Genomic DNA, 17236 nt, shown 5'->3' on the forward strand with positions numbered 1-17236 from the left:
TTTGAACATATTGTAATGTATTAAATTCTGTAAACTTTTTTGGATTGTTCATTTAAAGAAAAGTACATTTTAATTGTAGATTTAAGTTAGTTTTGCAATGTCAAAATAACTTACTAATTTTAGGGTCTTTTAAATGAATTATTGTATGTGCAAATCTTAGTATATATTTTTTAATATAGAGGTTTGAGTGATCATTGAAGTAGATTAAACAAGAGTTAATATATAAGTAGGATTTATTTTAATTTTTTAATTATATATATAGTGGAGGAGTGAGACTTCACATGAAAGGTTCACTATGATTTAAAGCAGCCCCTCTGTACACCAGAGAGGCAGTATAAAATGTTGCAGTGAGTGCAGCACATTAAGCTAGGTGGTATACAATTGATTACCACCAATTATCATTAATTAATATCACCGTGGGTCTATATAAGTTAGCCTGAGGAAGCTGTTGTACACGGCGAAACACGTTGCTCTAATTCGTCATACCATTTTGGAAATTTGAGGCTTCCGTAGTTAGTGGAAGCAAGTTGCAGTCACAGCCGCGCCAGAAGTTCCCATCTCTTCTGACTCCGGATGCTGAAGACAGCGCAGCTGAGAGGCGGCTTGCCAACACAGCAACGGGAGCGCACCGGGGATTTGTTATTTTTCATGTGAGTGTGATCTTTGTAATTTTTATGTTTAATAAACCTACATTCTTTTAAAGACTATCACTGACCCCTTGCTGTTACCTTACCTCACCCACCCCCGCTTGCTGAACCGGGGAGAGAAGGAGGATTAAGAACGTGTGGATAGTGAAGGGGAACCCCCATTCTACATCCTGCCTGCCAGCGGATGTGTGCGCTGTACCCCCGGAATCATCTTGGACGTGTATACCAGAGGCACCCTACAGAAACCCTTCAAGGATTGGGCTTACACACGGCCGTGTAAGTACTATATGGTTATTACCATTTTTTATTTTTCCCTCCAATCCCATTCCATTACCAATATAAGAAACCAACCATTTGGGACAAGAAGAAGTTTCAGCAGCAAGATACCCCTATGCACCTTTACTCACACAGGGCCGTGTGAGTATTTAAACATTATTATTATTCACTTAACATCCATTTCTGAAGGTTATTGACCAGTTACTGTTGTTGAAGGTGTGTTCTCCCCTAACCCTTTGCTCCCCCTATTTTCTTCTGTTTCCATGCACATTAAGGGTTTGGATACCCCTTTCTGGGGTTGAGCAGAGGGACTCACTGGGATTTACAGACTCCAATGTGAAGGACCACATTAATTGGTTTTTAATAAGTATTTCATTGTACCCTGAATCAATATTCCAAAGGTAAGCGCCCGTTTTTTTGTTTACATTATCATATCTCTACTGATGAGTCATAGTAGCAATGCTATTTTTTATTTCGAATGATATCAGTATTTTAACTTTGTGTTGCAAATTGCAGCACTCTTAAATAGCTATGCAATCTTGCATTTACTTATTTACTGTATTTTACATATTCAGAATAGGAGGTAATATTATTCCTGGGAAAGGGCAGAGAAAGGTGCAGCATCCTGCCTCCCTTCTGACTAACGTAAGCTATTTCTGATACTAATTATAGAACAGTGTCAAAAATCAGGATTATTAAAACAACATTGGGAGCAATATGAACTTTTATTCCTTGGATGTTGTGAAAATATTGAAGATGATGGTTGGCACCTTGTCTGCCATGAGGAGAGAAACTATTGAAAGATCATCAGCCTTTTTATTCTTATGCATGTATATACCATGTTAAGAAAAAAGAGACCCCTTTCGTTTTTCTCATATCTTATATACAGTATTTCTTGCACAATACCCATGAAAATATGTACCAATTGTAGGTCTGTTATGTAGACTAACACTATATAACACTATATATAAGAAGCACAATGTAGACAAGCTTGATGTTAACTAAATTGTATTATGTCATTGTATTATTTCAACAACGATCAGAAAAACTGGTTCATGTTCATTAAACAAGAAATAGGAGTTTTTCCTTCGTAGCTTGTAAATGTGTTAAACTGCTATAACGTAATGTGAAACACTAAGATTACTATAACGTTTGAGTTCAAAGTATGGTTCAAAGTGTGTGTGTTCAAAATGTCCTCCTTCTGCTGAAATGCCCGCCCGAAGAAAACATCACTGTCTGATTGGACACGTGGATTCAGTTACTCCCACTCTTGAACTATGCAAATACATTTTTTCAGTCCTCTAGCGACCACCTTTCATTAGGAAACATTTTATGTAAGCGTTTTGGACCATAATTCTTGCTTTTTCAATCACTTTATAACGTGCTTTTCTTCTTCGCTAAATACCATTTTGTAACTCTGCATTTGATGAGGTCATCATGCAGTCACCAATTCCGAAGAATATTTATTAGATTATCAAAAAATTCTTAAATGTAATAATCTACTGTGACAGACCTATAATTGCTCAATTTTTCATGAAAATTTAGTGATTTTTCTACTAGGTACTGTATGATGAAAAATAAATGGGGTCCTGTTTTTTTCTCAACACAATATAGAAAAAATCTTGCCTTAAGTCAACACCATTATAGCAGAACAAAGAAATGTATATTATATTGTGAAGGAAGCCTGGAGGCCTAATCCTGCTATCATAAAAACAATGGACAAGCAGAACAATCTTTAAGGATGCAAAAGTGACATTTTTATTTTCTCTGAACCTCTTCGGGAATCTATAATATTTCTGTGGTTTTCGGAGCTATGCATATAATCTGTTAGTAACAGTGATTAATGACAAACATTCTCCTTCATCCCTTTGGGGTACTGCTCTAGCTTAAGCCCAATCATCAATAACGCTAATACAAAAAGAAAATATAAAAAAGTTATATATTTTTAGTAGCTGACAGTACTAATATTATTATTAACACTTGCAGTAGAAGACAACATTTTAACTAGAAAAGAGTGAATTTATCCTACAGGCCAAAGATCGTGCTTAAAATGTATTTGTTTAAAAACTCTGATGGCAAATACTAAAGTGCAAGATCCAGATTAGGTATTAAATTGAATCTACATACATTATATAGCAAATTTTACTGTCTACTGGAAAAGCATCAAAACATTGGCTCTGGAGACAGTGTCTGCCGCGGTAGCGCTGTGGAGGGTCCATGCTTCCCAGCATTAATCCTCCGGTACTGGGCAGCTGCGGACACGTGTCCACAGTTTACCTTGATGCCTGAAAGATTAAGCTTTGCAACTCACCAAGAAATAGCAGTTCAATGTTTAAATTCAGAGAAAATTTTGCCCAGTTAGTCTCATCAGATAGGAATTAAAGTGGGGCCTTAGCAGGAGGAATGTGTATGCTTAGAGAAATAGAGTCAACATTTCTTTTGGTCTGCAAATTCGTCCATTTTGTAGAGAGAGACTTTCAATTTACTAGTGTCTCCAGTTGTATATACAGTTAGGTCCGGAAATAATTGGACACTGACACAATTTTTATAATTTTGGCTCTGTACGCCACCACAATGGATTTGAAATGAAACAACTGAGATGCAATAGAAGTGCAGACTTTCAGCTTTAATTCAAGGGGTTGAACAAAAATATTGCATGAAACGTTTAGGAATTGCAACCATTTTCATTCACAGTCCCCTTATTTCAGGGACTTAAATGTAATTGGACAAATTAGTACAATCATAAATAAAATGTTCATTTTTAATACTTTGTCGAGAATCATTTGCAGGCAATGACTGCTTGAAGTCTGGAACGCATGGACATCACCAAACGCTGGGTTTCCTCCTTTGTGATGCTTTGCCAGGCCTTTACTGCAGCTGTCTTCAGTTGTTGTTTGTTTGTGGGTCTTTCTGCCTTAAGTTTTGTTTTCAGCAAGTGAAATGCATGCTCGATTGGGTTGAGATCAGGTGATTGACTCGGCCGTTGCAGAATATTCCACTTCTCTGCCTTAAAAAAACTCCTGGGTTGCTTTCGCAGTATGTTTTGGGTCATTGTCCATCTGTAAAGTGAAGCGCCGTCCAATCAACTTTGCTGAATTTGGCTGAATCTGAGCAGACAATATATCCCTATACACTTCAGAATTCATCCGGGTGCTTCTGTATTCTGTCACATCATCAATAAACACTAGTGACCCAGTGCCATTGTAAGCCATGCATGCCCATGCCATCACACTGCCTCCACTGTGTTTTATAGATGATGTGGTATGCTTCGGATCATGAGCCGTTCCAAGCCTTATCCATACTTTTCTCTTCCCATCATTTTGGTACAGGTTGATCTTAGTTTCATCTGTCCAAAGAATGATGTTCCAGAACTGGGCTGGCTTTTTTAGTTATTGTTTGGCAAAGTCTAATCTGGCCTTTCTATTCTTGAGGCTTATGAATTGTTTGCACCTTGTGGTGAATCCTCTGTATTTGCTCTCGTGAAGTCTTCTCTTTATGATAGACTTGGATAATGATATGCCAACCTCCTGGAGAGTGTTCTTCACTTGGCTTGATGTCGTGAAGGGGTTTTTCTTTACCATGGAAAGGATCCTATGATCATCCACCACTGTTGTCTTCCATGGACGTCCAGGTCTTTTTGTGTTGCAGAGCTCACCAGTGCGCTCTTTTTTTCTCAGAATGTACCAAACTGTTGATTTGGCCACTCCTAATGTTCCTGCTATCTCTCTGATGGATTTTCTTTTTTTTTTTGCAGCCTAAGGATGCCCTGTTTCACTTGCATTGAGAGCTCCTTTGATCTCATGTTGTGGGTTCACAGCTTCCAAATGCGAATGCCACACCTGGAATCAATTCCAGACCTTTTACCTGCTTTATTGATGATGAAAAAATGAAGGAAAAGCCTACACCTGTCCGTGAAACAGCTTTTGAGTCAATTGTCCAATTACTTTTGGTGGCTTGAAAAAGAGGGATATACATATTAAAGAGATGTAATTCCTAAACCCTTCCTCCAATTTGGATGTGAATACCCTCAAATTAAAGCTGATAGACTGCACTTTAAGCCCATATTCATTATTTAACTTTAACTTGAATTTATTTTGGTACACAGCCGAAATAACAAAACTTGTATCAGTGTCCGGACCCAACTGTGTACAGTATGTAAAATATGTAATATTATATAATATATGTGTGTGTTTGAGTGTAAGTGTGTGCATGTAAAGTTTTACAATAACATTATGAATGTTTTTGTAAAAATAACAACATATGAAGTTGTTACAGTGCTTTGTAAATTAGATATTTACACATATTGTCATTACATTGATTCTGTAACACACTCCCTCATACAGTATCTCCGTAAGCTTATTGTCAATTAGCATAACACCTATAATTATATGATCTGTATGTAATATAAATTATCACGATACCCAATGTTTGTAGCTAGTAATTGTACATATAGAATAACTATAAGTATACCGCTCACCAAATAGCAATAATAGTAGCCGGTGCAAAGGGATAGTACTGGCATAGCAAGTAGAAAGGGGGACAACAGAGTGATCTCCCACAGATCCCTTTTGTCACTGCACAGTCTGGCTAGTGGAGTATATAGCAAGGAATGGGTACTTCTTGAAGGAATAGGGAGTGAGCAATAGGGGAGACCCTGGTAATCGCACCCAGTGCTAGGAGTAAGCAATTACCTAAAGCTGCCTAATGGGCAAAACAATAAACTTTTATTAAACATCTATATATACACACAATATAACGGCGCAAGAATGAATAGTAAAAACAACTAAAACACAGGTACGGGTGTATGCAGGAGGTGCGTATGCAGTGGATAACTATAATACAAATATATTGATAAACCCTCCTGGTAGAGTCGCAAGGTGGAGAGGATATATAGTAAAGGTGGTAGTGACTGGTATAGTCACTAGAACTGATAGTACTCGCTAATAAGCAAGCAAGATATACCACCTAAATGTAGGGAGGGGTGTGTTGGGAGTATAACTGTGGCTCAGAGTGTATGGATCAGGCAGTGTCAGGCGTCACAATCATAGATAATACAAATCGTGCTGTAGTCAGTGTAGCTGCTGCTGTGGCAGTATTAGTATAATAACAGTCTCACCATGTATGTCAAGTGCAGCTATAGCTAGTATGCTCACGATTTATAGTAGCAATTGCCTGTGTAATGCCCCATAGGTGGCTGGATCGCCAGAATCGCCTTAGCCTCCGATACACCAATGCGTTCCCTCCCTCCCCACTACTAGAGCGATCTCACCCGTGACCTCCGACGTCAACGCGATGACGTCATCCCTGTAGCTAGTAATTGTACATACCTGTGCACTGCATCCTTTTATTTGCTATACCCCTTACATGCACTGTATGGAATATAATGTTGGTGTCATTTGTTTTTGACATCCATTCCTGGACTTGTTTGTCCAGTGAAAATTGGATTAACATGTACACCCTGGTACTATATGTATGAAAGGACATAGTTTTCCGACAGAATTTAGAAGTGTACCAAAAATGTTTGTTTCTAAGACAGAATGTTTAATGTGTATGTATTAGCCAATAAAAACAACAAACAAAAATAATGCAAATGTTTTTTTATTGATTTTTACGCAGCAACATTTTCGATCTAGTGAATGGGCGGTTAATTTGTGCGTCTTTGGGACGTCTTTTACCTCGACCATGAACTTTCACAATTCTTGGACGCACAACTACTGTTTCGGGTTATGTGGCATTATGCCAGGTGTCTGTGCCAAGGGTGGTGTGGTGAATGACATTAAGCCACGTGACTGTGCCAAGGGTGGTGTGGCAAATTGCATTATGCCACGTGGCTGTGCCAAGGTTGGTGTGGCGAATGCCTTATGCCAGGTGGCTGTGCCAATGGTGGTGTGGCCACTAGCATTATGCCAGGTGGCTGTGCAAAGGGTACAGCGTAACTTTTCCAGTTGCCTTCATAGTGTGTGGTTTAATAAGTTTTTTTTCAGGTTGACAAATCAGGGTACCAGTATTTTTGCACTCTTTTTCTCTTAAGTGCCCTCAATTTTGTTTTTTTGCAGGTGTCTCTGCAATTACTGCTTGCGGAGATTTTGCAATGACTGTTTGCGGAGACGCTTCAATGACTGTTTGCAGAGACACTTCAATGACTGTTTGTGGAGACACTTCAAAGACTGTTTGTGGAGACTAATAAATTCCTGTTTGTGGAGATGCTTCAATTACTCTTTGCGGAGAATGTGGAATAGATGTCTCAGGAGAAAAAACAGCATAATCTAAGGAACCTACATATGAGGAGGCAGGAAAGCATACTGCAGACGTGAGTGCAGAGGCTCGAAGATCATTTTGTTTCATTAAGCTTGCAGCAATTGATTGCATAGAGCTGTTATGTATGTTAAATTCAGCACTATTCATGAGCAGAATTTCTTTGATATTTCTTAGTTCCACTACCATTTGTTCCTGAACCCTCATCAATTGTTGATGACGGGATAATTGACTTTCCAGTAAACGCTCTTTCGATTGCTCGATTGATACCAAATGCTCCTGGTGGGCAAGATCACGATGGCACGAGCAGGTTGTTCATGGCTTAATCCCGGACTCTCTTGATCCATAACGAAGGAGAAACATGGTGAATAAGACAATCCCGATATAATTCAGGGAGATGGTATATCTGTTGTAAACAAATGAGGACATCATTAATTGATTGTCGCATAAAAAATATCGGTCACATAGTTCGGTGTTACAATGCCTGCTGATTTAATTGTCACTAACACCTTCAATTATGATGTCAGACTCATAATTAATGAAATGGCTGCTGAACAATTGTGCATGACTAATTTGAGGCCATTGAAACGGTACCTATTGAGTCTGCCATGCAACAGAACATGGAATATTTGTGTGATCTCATAAGTAATTATGTTGATTTTGATATCTCAACAAAACAATTTATAGGCGACTGCAACATCAGATGTCTAATTTGTTTGGAGATTTCAACTCTGTCGATGTCAGTCACACCTGCAACTGTCCCATGCCCATATGAATATGTAGTTGTGGCATAGAGGGTGCCACACAATATTCGTATAAATTGAAGGCCTCACCTTCAATTAATGGGGATGACACATGGGATGCAGGGGCTGCCACCTGTGATCTGACTTGGGATGCAGGGACCACTATGTAGAGTTTAGAGAAGACTTTTGTTAATAAGGGCAAGTATGTTAACATAACATTATCTGTAATATGAGTACATAAGACTATAGAATTCATAAGACTCTTTGTATATGTCAGAGTGTAACTGTGATCAGCAGCAGCTGTTTATGCTACATATCAATAATATTTGTATTTAACACATGACCTAGCTTCTCCATTTTGGCTTTATTTTTGTTAAATAAATCATGACACGGTGTAATATGTCATGTGTTGTTGTTCATCTGAGGTTGTATTTACCTAATTTTAAGACCTGCTAAGGAACAGAAGATTGCTATTATGTCCTGATATGTAAAACTAGAGAATTCAAAGAGGGTGTACTTTCTTTTTCACACAACAGTACTTACAAATACAATGTTAATACTACTACATACTATGTGAATGCAGATATGTATGAAGGGGTGTGTAATAGTGTTTATGTAGACTCACAGTATAAACTGTATGTAATAAATAGTACTTTGCTCGCATCAACTATTAACTCATGACATCCTAACAGAATACTAATTCTTGACCAGTAATGATAGTGTACTTTTCATAATTTTTCAAATGTCAAGTGAAAAAGTTTACTCATGTAAAAGTACTGACCTGGGGGAAACGGTTGATCGTGCACACCGATATCCCTATCACCGGCCAAGCCTTCAAGCAAGATGGGCTTGAATCTTGCACTCAGCTGCTCCTCCAATGGAGTCAGCCTTAGATTGGGGGCAGGAGGTCCTCCTCCAGTGACTGAGGTATGTAAACGTATACTTTGCAATTTAATCTTCAATTTTCTTTTAATATCATCAAATCTTTTCTGGCGGTTGTCATGAGTTCTATCCCGATTTCCACAGGCAGACACAAACAGTCTAATCTCTTCCCACAAATCCTTTTTGAACTTGTATGTTGTATTGCCTTTAGATATACAACAAAATAACTTTGTTCATGTACATATCTTATAATAAAAAATAATGTACAACAAATTTGTGAACGCGTGTAACATTTATTTGACATGCTGTTTGCCAATGAGTATCTGTGGCACATGAAGATTATTAGAAATTTTGAGGCATACGTAGCAAATTATGTATATCAGGATACATCATATTTACATATACTTGTACAATTCCTCTATTTGTAACCTGGTTGGCAACATTCAAAGATTGCATGTGTATATATAAACAATGGTATTTATATGTAAATGTCAGTTCTATGTGAATACAGAAATGTTAGCTAATAGATGGCAATAATAATTGAGACAGTCATTGCAAATGATTTACTTACCTACTAAGTACCCATACAACAGGTCATAATGCTCCAAAATACCAATCACAAGGACTTTGTTTTCCTCATCGTTGAAACATATATTTCTTTAGTTTCTATACACTTCTTATGCCCAGCTGCAACCACTGAGCTCTGCTGTTGCTGACTGGACTCCCCTGCTTCCAATGGAAGAAATAAGGAAATAAACAGTGCGCAGCTAATATAACGTGACGTTATGGAGTGAAATAAGTGAAGTGTATAAAATAAACAACTTATCCTAGAATGGAGCGTCTGCAGCTGTGATGAAGGGGGGGCTCAGGGACCCCCTGGAGCTAACAGATAAATACAAAAAAGACACAGCGCACAACGCTCATAGTGCATTAAAAAATATTATTCACATAAACAATAACAAGTGTGAGTATTGTGCGTACATCAATTGCATTAAAATCAAGCAGTTTCGGGATATGTTACCCAACGCCTCCTGGAACCGGATCAGGTGTCTTTACAGGGGTAAGGATGTTGTCCTCGGTGGTGCAGGGTCCTATTGTAGTAGTTGCACAGCCTCCGCTGGTCCTTGCTCCCCGGAGCACGAGTGGACCGGGAGCTGCTGATCCCTGCAGTACTTCAATGAGTCAGATCTGGGCATCAGCTGGGCGCTAGCATTCTCCTCCGCGTGGGGCGCTTCCGGTTTGGTGACGTCACCGCGTCACGTTGTCCTACGCGTTTCGAAACGTAATGTTTCTTCATCAGGGACACTCAGTCCCTGATGAAGAAACATTTCGTTTCGAAACGCATAGGACAACGTGACGCGGTGACGTCACCAAACCGGAAGCGCCCCACGCGGAGGAGAATGCTAGCGCCCAGCTGATGCCCAGATCTGACTCATTGAAGTACTGCAGGGATCAGCAGCTCCCGGTCCACTCGTGCTCCGGGGAGCAAGGACCAGCGGAGGCTGTGCAACTACTACAATAGGACCCTGCACCACCGAGGACAACATCCTTACTCCTGTAAAGACACCTGATCCGGTTCCAGGAGGCGTTGGGTAACATATCCCGAAACTGCTTGATTTTAATGCAATTGATGTACGCACAATACTCACCCTTGTTATTGTTTATGTGAATAATATTTTTTAATGCACTATGAGCGTTGTGCGCTGTGTCTTTTTTGTATTTTCCAATGGAAGAGACTGCAGATGCCTCGCACTCTCACCCCACCACCACCACTCACCCCACCCCCACCACCACACACCTCACCACTCACCACACCATCACTCCACTGACTCCCATGTGCACTCACACGCCAACTCATCTGAACACCACTCACCTCAGCACCACCACTCACTCCACCAGTTACCCCACCATCACTCCTCTGACTCCCATGCCTCCCGTCTATACCTCAACCACTCACAAATAACAGAGAACTTAATTAAATGACACTTACAAAAAACTTTGAAACTCACAAGACAACATTTGTAACTAAAACAAAACAACAGAAGACAAGCCTATCAAAATTCACAACTCTAGCAATCTCAAATCCTCCAAACGCCTAGTTCTGTCTGTCTCTCACTTCTAACAACACAGAGAAAGATTACAATAAATACACCGTTTTAATAGACAGCTAGAGAAATTGGTTGTCTCGCGAGATTGTCGCACAATGGGAAAAAAATTTCATTAACACGCCACGCCATTTCCTCGGTTTCAGAGAGCCGATTATCATGCCGCTGGCTACTCGCCAGTTTTGCAAATGTTGCTATCACAAGTATTTGGGGTTTTCTGCATACCGGGATAGCAATGCTATTAAAAATAGCAATTTAAACGGGACGGCAATTTTTTTTTATCGGCGCTTAGTGCATAGGCCCTTATGTTGCAACAAGATAGAAATTCAATTATACAGACATTTGAGCATACCTCTTGGGGTCTCCTCAAACTAATTACGATGGGACACAGATAAATTTGCCCTTGAGGAAATATGATAGCATATTGTTGATGGGGGAGATGGTGAATGGGGAATATTATGCCAGATTTTGAAAGGAGGATGTGGGGTGATAGCTTTGATGTTAATCTTTGAAAATGCTATTATCTGTTTTTCCGTTGTATTATTATTATTTGTGTTAATGTTTTCAATTTTGAAATCATAAGTATAATGAGCAATACTAAAAACAATTTTGTGTAAAAGTATATTCTGTTTCTTATGGCTTTTTTCTGTATTGCATTGTTGTAATGTTGCTTAATGTTTATGAACCCAATAAAAAAACTATTAAAAAAAAAAAGAATAGATTTTAGATCCGGTTTAACATACAGTATAAACATACTCCACCTCATCTTCTATTTGCTCGATCCTTCCGAAAAAGGGAATAACACTCTAAATTTACTGCCCAGTCACAAATTTCTCCCCACCTTGTTTCAGTAATGCCTCTGATATCATACTGCTCCGTTGCAGCTATTAATTCAAGTTCCTCATTTTATTTGTCAGGCTTCTTGCTTTAGCAAGCATGTATTTCAATTTTTTTCAGTCTGTACTATTATCTTATCTGCTCCTGTCTTTCTACTCCAATAGGATTTAGGGCCTCATGCAGTAAGCGTTGATAAGGGAATTATCGCCATTTTATAGGCAAAATTGGGTTTGAGATTCAGTAAGCGCCGATAAGTGCTTGATTTCGCCAGGTTTCGGAGCCGATTATTTTGTTATGGCCATTCGCCTGCCGATAAGCCTGTTTTCGCCACTGATCGCCACTTTTTTAAATCGGCTGGATTCAACAAAAAAAAACAGCTTATCGGGCCTGATCGGCACTACGAAATTGAGATGTTATGGCCAATTTCTCCCGCCAACTAAAGTTGGCAGTTTGGAGGGGAGAACGATCGCTAAGGCTGCCGCAACGGCACTTAGAAAAAAAAACACTTCTGTACATCAATGGAGTCAATGGAGCGGGGACGTATAACAGTATAGTACTGTTTACGTTTCATTGCTCACAATACAAACGTCATTTGCATTACAGTGTGGGGGCATTCCCTGCATTGTGTCACAGCTGACGTGTATTATTTGCATAACATTATACTTTTACATGTTTTCAGCATTTGCGGGTCACATTACTCATCATGTGATGATGTGGCAAGGGAAAATACTATACTCAACTCTTAAAGGAGAACCTCACATCATATCACACATTTTATTGAACTGAGCGACAATTATTTACATGATGTTACACATGTCACACATGTCACACATACACAGTATATTCATGTTCCTTTACATTACACAATGCTTGTAATGTTTCACGCATCTTTAAACGTACATGTACATCTAAATTCTCATGTTTACATCTACGTTTGGTCCTCCCTATTTTCATGACGTCACTTATTGGACGATCAATCACATTGCATGTTTACATTGTAACCGTTGCATTACAAGCACTTCAACCTAACTTATACACACATGTACAGTAATTCATCATTGGGACACCTTGTAAACTCATTCTATAGCAACTATCCTCCTTACAGAAATGCATGCATATGCACACGACTATTCATTGTTGTCAACATGTCACAATAACATGGCTAATTACACATGTTACACAAAACTTTTCCCACGTCAATCTCAGCCTTTTTGTCTAATTACATGACTGACTGTTGCGTTCACAAGTGTTACATGCATTGCACATGCAACTATTTATTTGCAAGCAATGTTTCTACAAAGGTTCACGTCACATCATTGCCAAATATCATCATTCCCTGCAGAATACACACAACAAATACTTATAACAAGAACTGCACACAGCTTGCCACAGAAGTACTTTATTATGTTAATGTAACACCTTGCATTTTACTATGTCACCTGACATCATCACATACCTATTTAAAGGACGCCCATTACCTGCTCATTCACAGCTACTCATTTCAAAATGTTGAGATTGTTTAGGAGACGGAGGAACATTCTTTTCTATGACATGCTTGATGATGAAGACAATCATATAGGGCAAGGGAGGGACAGTGACAGGGACAGTCACGCGGATACGACAGGGACAGGCCGAGGGACAGGTAGAGGGACAGGAGATCAGAGGAGAAGACAGCGGAGACAAGTTGTGCCTCGTCCGCGTCTGTACAGGGAGAGAACCCTGTTAGATGGGATGAGTGAGGAGGAGATTGTAAGTCGCTATCGTTTGAGTTCAGCAGCAATCTTAGCTCTTTATCAGGAGTAAAGGGGAGATTTAGATTTTTTCACAGCCAGAGGTCGTGCAGTCCCTGGGCTTGTTAAAATGCTGTGCTCATTACATTATCTTGCTTCCGCGTCATACCAGACAACTGTGGGCATAGTGGGCGGGGTCTCGCAATCTACATTCTCGCGGGCCTTGACCCAGTTTCTTTATGCACTCAATAGACGCGCTAGGAATTATATTCATTTTCCTACAGAGGCGACAGAGTGGCTGGAAGTCAGGACTGGCTTTTATAATATAGCAGGGATACCATGTGTGCTGGGTGCAATCGATTGCACACATGTTGCTTTGATTGCACCTAGTCAGAGTGAGCATGTGTACCGCAATCGTAAGCACTACCATTCACTCAATGTACAGGTGGTATGTGATGCGACGATGAGGATAATGCATGTGGTACCCAAATTCCCTGGTTCCAGTCACGATTCCTCTATCCTGAGGAACTCTTCAGTCTTCCATGCGTTCGAAGAGGGACATTTTGAACATGGTTGGCTGCTGGGTGAGTACACATTTACATGTTCTAACTCAAAACACACTTTTATTTAGGAATGTTGGCATTGTACAATTTGATCACTAATGTCAGCTTATGTGTGCTCCATTCATTATAGGTGACTCAGGATACGGAATTAGGCCGTGGCTCTTGACTCCGGTGCTAAACCCTCAAACTGAAGCAGAGGACAGGTACAATGCAGCCCATATATCTACAAGATCTGTTATAGAGAGGACATTTGGCCTACTCAAGACCAGATTTAGGTGTCTGGACAGAACTGGTGGGGCTCTTCTATACAAGCCTCAAAAAGTGTCTGATATTATCCTTGCCTGTTGCATTTTGCACAATGTTGCACTGAGGCACAATGTACAGTCAGACCTAGCTGAGCCTTTGGTAGACGAGCATCCCACCCATGTAGCTGCTGAAAATGAACAAACAGCCAGTGGTGGCCAGACACGCCAGAATCTCATCAATTCATTTTTTTCTTGTAAGTAAAAACATATATGTTCCAAGTTCTACTTTTATACTTACATTATGTTATCTTAACAATAATGTTTTTTTATATACCCTTCTGGTAGGACACAGATGAATATGGGTTGCACACCTTTCTTCTCTCTGCTGTGTGCACAAAGGGATGTGGCACCGGTATGTTATTGTTGCACAGGTTATATAATCCCTCTTCAATTTTACTTTAGTTGTGTGTATGTGAATACAACTGGGGTAACAAAGCACTAATATTTTAGCATTGTGTTGTTCCTTATGCTAACACAATACACATATTATGCCCATACTCATTCATGCTTCTAGTATGCTTACATACAATGTTATTGGTGCAGTGTAACATGTACATCCATATGATGTGTACACCAGGCTGATTTACATTTTGAATGTCATTAAATATACATGGTGTTGCACATTCAACACCAAATACACACTTTGCTGTGTTGTTTAAAGTACTGAAGATGGCATGTCAATGTTTGCAATTTATATATTGTTCCTTTGCATTATAGGTATATCTCCAGTATGACTGATCATGGTATGTATATTTGCTGACATCTCTCATAAGATGTGCCTACATCAATCTTCCTATAATTATTTGAAGTCAAAACCCAACATATTGGTTTAAACACAAATGTAACATATATGTACTTTCTGTATCATGTATATGCATTTAGCTACTCTTGAGCTTTCATGTGCATTGTATTAGAAAATGATTACTCCCATTTCATCACATTTTATGTATGTTTCCTTATAAATTCCATTAATGTAATATAGAGGTGTTTGGAGAAAAGGGGATAACTGTACTTATTTGTTTACTTACGGGAGATCATTCATCACGGATGAAATTGACTGATCATAACACTCCATGCATGAATGCCTGTAATCACAACAATGCGTACTACATCTTATATTTAGCAATGTTGGTGTTTTGTAATGCTAGGAATTAATAGTCAACATTAATTTAAATTTGTGACATGTGTATGTATAAGTCACACGTGTGTGGATGTGTCCTACATGTACCAAGTGTTAAACTGTTAACAGAGAAGACAAATTTGTCGCTAATGTTACTGTCATTTAGCATTTATAATTTACCAATATGACAATGTTGGTAATATTTTTGGAATATAAATCACGTCACTTCATCATTATCATGATGTTAATTATCAAGTATTCTCACAATTGTAACGTCAATCACGTGCACATTAGCATAGACACACTTTGTAACACAACTGTTTGTGTCTGTATCAATTTGTGTAGGATCCATGTATAACACCGACAAATGATAACACCAGCTTTATTATGGTAGCTTATATCATCATATTGACTATACTATGTATTTTTAGAACGTTTAATAAACACAGTAAACTATAGTTAGTTAGGTTAATGAAATATACACAGAAACGTACTTCATTACATGATGTTGATGTCATAATCAGAACATCATGCATTGTAGGGGACCACAACATCTGGCCAATAACATTATTTGCTACAGTCCCAAACCATTTTATCAACATACCCATGTAACAAGAGATTTTTAACAATAAATGGCTAGTTGGTTGTAAGTGTCCTTTACATTGGGAGAAGGAGTGGCTCAGTGAGTAAAGACACACACTGGCACTGAGAGTTTGAAGCAGGGGAGTCTGGTTCAATTCCCGGTGTCGGGTCCTTGTGACCTTGGGCAAGTCACTTTATCTCCCTGTGCCTCAGGCGGCAAAAAATAAATTGTAAGTTCCACGGGCCAGGGACCTCAGCCTGAAAAATGTGTCTGTAAAGCGCTGTGTACAACTAGCAGCGCTATACATGAACATGCTCATATTATTATTATTCTTATTATTATTGTTACATAGTTTCGACAGTCATACGTTCCATTACACAATAGAATTCACAAATGTGTTAGCAGAGTGGGAATGGTTGTTATATATAAAACACACCATGCCATAAAATGATAGTAGTCATTAAAGAACACTCAATAAAAATTCATGAGGCACTATTTTGCAACATCATTATGTTAATTAAGTGCTTATGCAATATAGGCATAAGGGTATCACATTTTTAATTGTTTGTTAATAAGCGCTGCAAGTAATATAAAATTAGTTCCATATGTAGTATAGTAGTCGGTGGCTCCTCCTCACAATCATCTCATATAAAGGTAGACTCTTCTGAAATCATACATTGATCCGATTGTATCTTCCCCGACATCTCTGAAATACAGCAAACACATGATGGTCAAATATGGCACCTTACTATATATGTATCCGTGACAACGCATTACACAGCTCTATATGATTGTGTACATACACACGTCACTCACTTATATGTTAGAAGTACAAGTGTACATCAGTATGTAATGTTTCTTTAAATTTGTAGCAGGCATAACTATGTATATGATGTGAACGTTGCCTGTATACTGAAAAATGTGCGCGCACATCTTAGTGTGCGCACGCACTTCAGGCTTGGCTGCACTAACTGTTAGCGCATGCGCAAAACAAAGCGTACGTTGTGCGTTCAATACATCTTGAAAATACCATTAAACATAAAATCTTTATTTCAAATACAATGAATACGAAACTACATTCGTTCTAAACGAGTACATCTGTATTCTTTTTAAACAGACGTGTTTGGACAGAAAGGACGGCCGATAACACAATGCGCAAATGCAATACGTGTGACGTCATGTTAAACCAG

Source organism: Ascaphus truei, chromosome 3 (assembly GCF_040206685.1).
Source record: "Ascaphus truei isolate aAscTru1 chromosome 3, aAscTru1.hap1, whole genome shotgun sequence".
Classification (NCBI taxonomy): Eukaryota; Metazoa; Chordata; class Amphibia; order Anura; family Ascaphidae; genus Ascaphus; species Ascaphus truei.